This window comes from Cebus imitator, unplaced genomic scaffold, assembly GCF_001604975.1.
Source record: "Cebus imitator isolate Cc_AM_T3 unplaced genomic scaffold, Cebus_imitator-1.0 Scaffold6, whole genome shotgun sequence".
In the NCBI taxonomy this organism is placed as follows: Eukaryota; Metazoa; Chordata; class Mammalia; order Primates; family Cebidae; genus Cebus; species Cebus imitator.
The window spans coordinates 2,787,261-2,795,859 of NW_016107321.1; the positions used below are offsets into that span (position 1 = coordinate 2,787,261).

General features: G+C 37.7%; 1 protein-coding gene across 2 annotated transcripts in view; it reads left to right on the top strand.

The window, feature by feature from the left end:
* PRKN (parkin RBR E3 ubiquitin protein ligase) overlaps positions 1–8,599 on the top strand; it is a 1,415,352-nt gene that overhangs the window by 356,063 nt on the left and 1,050,690 nt on the right. The window lies entirely within an intron of this gene.

Sequence of the window (8,599 nt, forward strand, 5' to 3'; positions counted from 1 at the left end):
TAATAAACGGGACAATTATTATAAATGCATCCCTCATAATAGACTCCATAACAAATTCTACTACAAAGACACAAAACACTAAATTTCATTACTAAAATTGTTCTCAATAATAAAATCACTTTAGATTTCCCATTGACTATACAAAAAGAGTTTATTTAGTTATGAACACTTCTTTTTATACATACAAATATATCAAATATTATAAAGGCTTAATTGTGAGAGATTAACAGACTTCTTGGTTAAAACAAATACTGTTTATCAACTCATTCTTAAAACTCTTCATTTTTAATTGATTCATAGAGACGCTGACTAAAAACCATACTTCAAACTCTTAATATTATCCTCCTAATAGTCATAATAGGAGCCTCCTCAAAATACTATGTTTTCTCAGATGTTTACATACAGCCTTCTAGAAAATGTCAAACGGTCCCTCTTCAACCCAAACAACAAAAACTCCAAAAAGTGATCAACAAGACGCTGTAATATATAAATGACACACTGAGATCAAAAACTCAAAATAATAATAACTAAAAGTACCACTAAAGCGAACAGTAAAGTTTGGGTCATTCTTTCACCTAACCAAAAAATAAAAATAAATAAATAAATAAATACATAAAATAAAATAAAATTATAAGAGGCTATCATTTTTGGCCAGACTCGTATACTAGGCTCCAACTGACCAGATCAAACTAAACCAATCACTCATACTAAATATGACACAGTCAACCTAAAACTTAAAACAAAATCTATGGCATACCAGGTTTTGTCTCCTAAAAACAAAAAATTTCAACACAAAGAGATTCCCTCTACTCTAATCCTCACAGAAATGTAACCTAAAGTCCTCATTTTCACCTTAGAAAGCCCACTATCCAACTACTTCCCAATAAAATTTAAAACCATACAAATATCTTTATAATAGTAACAAAATGTCATGAACGTCTAAAGTTTTGGAACTCCTCATGATTTGAAGTAAATTTAGCTTAAGCTGCCTCCTTATTTTAAGTCTGGCCTAAAGTTTTCCCTGTACATCATTAACTGTGTAAACAGGCGATAACCTGCTCTTGTTCCATTCACCATGTTTTGGCCGATCAAAGGTGGCAATCTAGTGTCAGGTACGCCAGACTGCAAAGTCCCCTTCTTAAACCTGTTTTTAAAAATTGTATTTATTTACTTATTTGTAAATTACAATTTTTTTTATAATTTCAACTTTTATATTAGATTCAGGTGGTATGTGTGCAGGTTTGCTAGATGGATACATTGCGTGATACTGAGTGTTTGAACGATTCTGCGACACAAGTAGTGAGCATAGCCCCCAATAGCTAGTTTTCAACCCTCACCTCCTCCCTTGCTCCCCGCTCTCATAGTCTCAGTGTCTGTTGTTGCCATCTCTATGTCCATGTTTCCCAATGCTTAACTCTCTTTATTTTTCTTCTGATAAAATGGAGATGCTAATACCCATCTCACAGGGCTGTTCTGAGGATAGCATGTGGAGCATATGTGAGTAAACTCAGCACCGTGGATGGAGCACAGTGGGCAACTGGTAAATGAGAGTGTCCCAGAATCTACAGGGGCAAGTTCCTGGGATGCTTACTTCTGCCTCTGGCCTGGAGGCTTTCATGCAAATAGGCAATTAGAAATAATGGACTGCTTGCAGGGACACAGCCACTTGGCACTGCCTTCCCTCAAATCTCTAGCCAAAGATTTTCCCTGGCTGCGAAAAGACGTGGAATCTGTCATCCTGTTTTCTCTATAGCTGTGCAGGGTTATAATAGACTGGAGCACAAAAATGTAGAAAAGAAATTAAGGAAGCCAGTATGTCCTTCAGGAGGAGGCCAGAAGGATGGCATCCTCTCCAGCTTTCTCTCGGGCTTCAGGGGGTTGGGCAGAGGGCCTCTGGCCGCAGCTCAGTCTTCTGAAAGAGCTTTGTGCACTTCTGTCAAGAAAGTGCTGGAGCAAAGTAATCTGCCAATCATGCCTTTCCAGGGTTTCCACTTCATTCACTTAAAAATAAGGCATCCTCAAGAGCCCACAGGGATGCCATGTTTGAGGAAGGCAGGGAAGGGACCCATTGTTAGAAAGGGAGGTGAAGAAATGTAATGACATGCTGCTGTACAATTACTCAACCTCTTGGCATCACAGAACTGGAAATGGAAGTGATTGGTGGAGCACAAATAAACGTTAGGATTCTCAGGCAGTGTGCACAGCACCACTGAGTACCATTGTGGAATGGATGTCATAAATAATTACTGCTAAGGTTTATTGGATGCTTATTATATACCAGGTAACACCTTAATTGTGTTATTTTATTTGGTCCTCCCAGCAACCAGTAAGGTAGATATTCTCATGTTTATAAATGAGGACCCTGAGTCCAGAGAAGCTAAATAGTTGGTATTTAGGGCCACTCTAGTAGGAAGTGAGACAGCCAGGTTTGAAAGTCTGATATTCAGATCCCAGAATTCGGCTGAAGTAATGCTTAGGAAGAGTCCTGTGTGTCTTGGCAGTCAGAACCCCCAAAGCTGCATGAGGGTGGCTGTGAGTCACCAAGGGACACTCATGATTAGAAACACCTGATCACCACACTGCTTTCTAAAGTGGAAAGTTCCCATTACCTGCATGCAGGGTGTTGCTTTGGTGCATGAGCATTTGGGTTGGGGCCCAGAGCCAACTGCTTGAAATAATTCATGAGCACTTAGCAGTGTCCCTTCTTCTCTGAACTGTCCCCAGGAAGCAGTCCACCTCTCGTGGGAGCAAATGTTGAACAAGTGGATTGAAAGCATGCCAAATAATTATCTTGCCCTAAGCATGAATTGTTTTGCCTTCCCATAATGGCCTTCTGTCTTGGTCTGGCTTTGACTTGGGTCAGGCTGTTTGATGATCAGTGATGGCCATTAGGCTAATAGCAGTAGCATTCTGGACAAGAAGCCATGTACAGAAAGCACCCCTTAGGCTCATGAGTTCTGAGTGGCTGCATTCCATGCTCAGTACCATTTGTTCAATGATGCCCATGAGCCAAGCTGTTGGTTTTTCAGTATCAGTCACTAAACTCTTTTTCCAGAGGCAATAAGTCCCATAGGACTCTTAGTGAACTACTAATATCCCACATAAAACTACCATTCATACGCCAAGACTTACTAGTAACATCTACTCTGGAGATGCTGATAACACAATTAGTTGCTATAACTATATTCATTTATACTTCTTTACATGGTTGGACAGAGAAATATTGCATGGAATAATTAAATGTGAATTTCATTTTGGCTTTGCCACCAGCCTCCATTTTTATAAGTTTATCCAAGAAATCTAAGTAGAGCCACCTTGCTTTCTATCCCACCCCTGCAATCAAAGTAACCATGAGGCTAGTTTAATGGGATAAGTATTATTTTTGTCATCTTTTGTTTGATAATAAAATGTAATTTGGGGAACTGAACTTGTCTCCTGGACCTCAAGTTAATAAAATAGCGACACAAAGATAAATATTTATAAAGCATCTTTGGTTTCTCAGTCTAGTGTCCTTATCATTTGCCTTAGTGATATTAAAATACTATGCCTTTTTTTGCTATATTAAAAAAAAAAATCCCTGGATTTGAAAGGGTCGATGAGATATGTCTCCAGGAGAGGCGACATCCAAACAACCTGCCAGGTGAGCCAACCTTGTCCTAAAGGATTGTTACTAACAGCAGAGAGAAACCAGGCATGAGAAAACGAGATGCAGTCAAGAGCTGACGATCACATCCAAAAGGAAAGAAAGATGAAATGTTTCGACTCCAGTGAAATTTGCTGTTCAGCTTTTTTCTATGGAAAGAAAAGCTTTCTTCATAGAAAAAAAAAAAGATATTTCAAGATTTACAACTCAAAAAGAGTAGGTGGCCACTTGATGACGGAGACGGCCACGTGGACTCATTCTCGATGACTGTCAAGTGCAGGGTTACCTCGTTGGGGACATTCACTCCAGCAAACTGTCCCAATCCACTAACCTAATAACAAGGATGCTTATTTTTCCAAAGAGCGATAAATCTTGAGGCAGGATACTTTCAGAGTTGGTTAACTCGGTTCCCAGCTCTGCCATCCTCAGTGCTATCCAAAATGTAGACAGGCTTTGCAGGAGAATATGGGTGATATTTCAGTTATTATAAAGAAGGGAGTTCACCTAAATATCATCAACTACCCTGTGGTTGGTTCCCATCCCTGGATTCCGATTTCTGACAGTGATCTCTGCCCTGGGGAGGATGAAGAGCTTAAATACAATTAGACTACATACTCAATAGACTGTTGGTCTTAATTTGAAACTAATATATTTACTATTTTTTTGTTGTTAGTAAATAAAAACTTAATTGACATTACCATATGCTTAACTAGACAAATGACTAATATTTTTGTGGAATGTGTACAATTGCATCACCCCCCAAAATTGGCTAATGATCTAAATATTTTTTAAAAGGCATTGGGTAGTATAGTAAGAGTCACACCTGATGTTCAAGGGTAGATTTGTGCCACTGGTTTCTTTTAATCATCTAGACAATTTTCTCGGATAGAATGATATTTCATAGAACCAGGGTTTTCTTAGCCAAGGGCAGATAAGCACCATCAATTTTGTTTCTGGAACTGCCTTTTCCCTTGGGTTCCCTTGACTTCAGACATAATAAAATGAGATTTGCCGATTCAATATAAAAATAGCAACAAAAGAACTTAATTCAGAAAGTTTCCTGTTTTGTTTCTTTTTGGATACGGAGTGAGATTTTGAAGGTAAACTTAAGTGTAAGGGAGGCTTATTATAGATTTATTTGACTTACTGTAAGATACCTTTGCAACCAGCAGGCTTATTCCAGTAAATGTTTAGTTTTCTGTGAAAATGAAAGAAATGGGAAAAAAAAACATCTCAGCAAAATGTGAATGGGGTAACGAGTGCCAGCGTCCGTTCAACATGCAACCATGGCCTAGCTCATAAAAGAGAAATTCCTATTGATGTTATCTTTTTAATCACGAGGTAATTGTGCAGACAACTGAGAGAACTAGGCCAATATTACAAGTTGCCTAAGTGAGCAACATAGACACAGGATTGGCTCTCAGTAATTGTGAAAAAGTACTAGGTTGTCGGCATCACAAGTTATGCCATATCAATTGGAGAAAATATTTGAAGGACATTGAAGAGTTAAGAGAAGGTGACTAGCTAGCAGCTACTGGTTGTCTGCGTTAAGAAGTAATGCTTTTGCCTAAATCTTCTGACTTTCTTTCTTAGATGTTGTATGCATTCAGTGAGAAGTCAGTCTGTGTTTGCATAAGCATTTCTGTCACTGCCCACCCAGCTCTGAGGACAGTGTGAGCTTCTGTGCTGCTAGTGCCTTTTGGATTTATGTTGAATTGTGACAAGCCTAAGAAGGTCACAGAGAGAAGGATGTAAGAGGGATGCCTTCAATGTCTTCAAGAATAGCTGTGTTTTAGGAAACAATGAGGCTTTCATGTCCTAATGGCAATCGGTGTGGAATTTCCTGATATTTGGCAACAGCTTGGAATCATTTTCTATAGTAATACAGTTCGGCTTCTGTCTTGTCAGGTAGGTTCAACAATGTCCTTAACTCTACTGGTAATGCCTCTCAAAATATATTTTAGAGTCATAAGAAGCCCAGTTTTGGCCCCTCACCCCCTTACCTGTGTAGACACCCAGATATGCTATGTGCACTCTTGAGTGTAAGAGTGATTCCCTGTTTTCCCCAACCCCTTCCCAGCCTTGCCCTTTGTGATACTCCGCAGTGCTTGGCTAGGTAGGAAACCGTATGTCCTGGCTGCCCTTGCCAGCGAGTTCCTGTGCTATTTGCTCAGTGGATCTGAAGGCAGGCCAGGGAAAAGGCACTGTCATCTTCTCTTTTCTGCCTTTCTCTCTCTCCTGCTTCTGGAAGTGTCTGTGGTCCCTTCTCCATGCCACTACTTCATGACTGGGAGGTAATACTTTGGTGGTTTCTACCCACTCAGGTGTCTCATCCTCAGGGATCCCAGCATGCACCCAACACTCAGAGGTTCTGATAAAGCTACTCTCTTGAGTTTCCTGAGTCCTGGGGGCAGTAGCTGTTTCCTACAGTTTACCAGATTATCTCATCTGACTCTATCCATTTTTTCTTTTTTCTCTTTCTGACCTTCTAACATTTTATAATTGATTTCTTGTTTTCAATGCACTTTTATGAAATACTTAATACATCTTGAATGTGGTGTGATTAATAATACTTTAAATAGTATACACAACCTGTCTCAAAAAGCCCTGAAAAGAGCCGTGATAGTTTATACTTCTTTTCTTAATGAGTCCAAATTTAGGAATCTATCCTGGGAATGAAATCAGAGAGAGTCATGGAGATTTTATGAGCGTGCGTTTTCATTGGTAGGTTAATTTTTAATAATAGAAATAGGAATCAATTGTAAAACAATAGGAACCATTAAAATACATTCATACAATTATGATACACATACACATTAATATACTATACCATTATTAAAAATCATGTTTTCAAAAGAAAATGTTCATAGCATAATCAAAAATAACAAAACAAAACAAAACAAAAAACAGTGTATTAGCCTGTCCTCACACAACTATAAAGGACTGCCTGAAACTGGATAATTCATAAAGGAAAGAAGTTTAATTGACTCACAGTTCTGCATGGCTGGGGAGGCCTCAGGGAACTTACAATCATGGTGGAAGGGGAAGCAAACATGTCCTTCCTCACATGGTGGCAGCAAAGAGAAGTGCCGAGGAAAAAGGGGAAAAGTCCCTTATAAAACCATCAGTTCTCCTGAGTGAGAACTCACTCACATCATGAGAACAGCAGGCATGGGGGTAACTGCCCCCATGATTCAATTACCTCCCACCAGGTCCCTCCTGTGATACCTGGGGATTATGGGAACTACAATTCATGATGAGATTTGGGGGAGATACGGCCAAACCATATCAAACCATATACAAAAGAGTGTGAGGGAATGTTGTGTAAGGGAATAAACGTTTTTATAAACACACCTTTATAGGTATGAGCAAAGAAACATTTCTATTAACATACCTTGATAGGAAATACAGTGGAAAGAAAGCAGGCAAGTATAACAGTGATTCTGTCAGGGTGATTTTCATTTTCTTTTCTGTGTTTATTTTTGGAATTTAAAAAAATGTCCACCATGACTGTTTTTTAATTAGCAAAAGATAATCTACTTTAAAAGAATAATAGCCCTTATTATATCACATACAAGAATAAATCCCAGTTAGATTTAAGATCTAAGCAAACCAACCAAAATTTCTTTAATCTTGTACAATAATGGAAGAAAACTAAAATGATATTTTCATAATCCCAAAGGAAAAAAGAATAAAAAAGATTTTCAACAATGATTAATTTGTAGATAAAACACAAATGTGATAAACATAAAAAGATTCTTCAAATTGGGGTGATTTTTAATTTACATTAAAATTGTAACCTAACAAATTGGCATTATAAAATCGCGTTTGTGGGAAAAGGGCCATTTGCATAATATTGGTGAGACTATAAATTGCCATTAAAGCTTTTTTTGCAGTACTCTGGGCAAGTACCCATCAAGATTTTCTTTGTACAAATTTTGGGGCAGTAATTTTACTTCGAAGCATCTCTCTAATGGTAATACTTGTGTAAATGCCATACAAGTTGAAGAATATTTCCATTATCCATGTTCTCAGTGGACTCTGATTGAAAGCCTACTATGGAGCAGACATTGTTCTAATAACGCACTCATTAGAGCACACTAGAGAAAAAAATCATTTTTATAATACATGAAAACAGTAAACCTGTAAATAAATACATGAACGGGACTATTCCAGAAGGCGATGGGTGCTATAAAGAAAATAAACCAAGAAGGTATAAAAGAAATTCACTAAGGACAAGTTAGATTGTATAGAACAGGAGTTCTAGAAAGACCTGACCAAGGAAGTAACCTTGGAGCTGAGCAGTGAGAGAGCAGGAACCACCATGCTAACACCTTGGGACAGATCTGCAGAGACAAGATGATTGGTACAGCCCGGGAGTGGAAGAAGGCCAGAGGTACAGAGATTTCGTATAAGAACTTCCAGAGGAAGACAAAGACAGTAAATCGCATAAGAGGTCACAGGCTCTAGTAAAAAGCTTCAAGTTGATGTACATCATTTTGTTTCTGAAATAGTAAAAAATTAGGGAAGAATATTTCAACATTCATCAGTAGGGGAATGGTAAATACATTACTGAATATAATCATATCGTAAAGTACTATCTAGATAAAAAAGAAAACGAAAGCTCTGTATTTGCTGATGTGGAACAATGTGAATCATGCTATTAAATGAGAAAACACATTACAGAACAATGCAGTAACAAAATACAATATCAAAATATAGATATACACAAAGAAAAGGTGAAATTCAGAGGTGGGGATGTGGAACTTTTATTTTTTACTTTATACACTGAATTATGGTTTAATTTTTTTAATTAAAGATTTATTTTATTATTGATAAAAATATACAAAAGTTACAATACTCCTGATTATAAAATAAATAAAGTATATTTAGAAAACTGGGAAATTGGAACAGTTTTTAGCCAAAAAAAAAGCCCACACTATATACCAGCAAAAA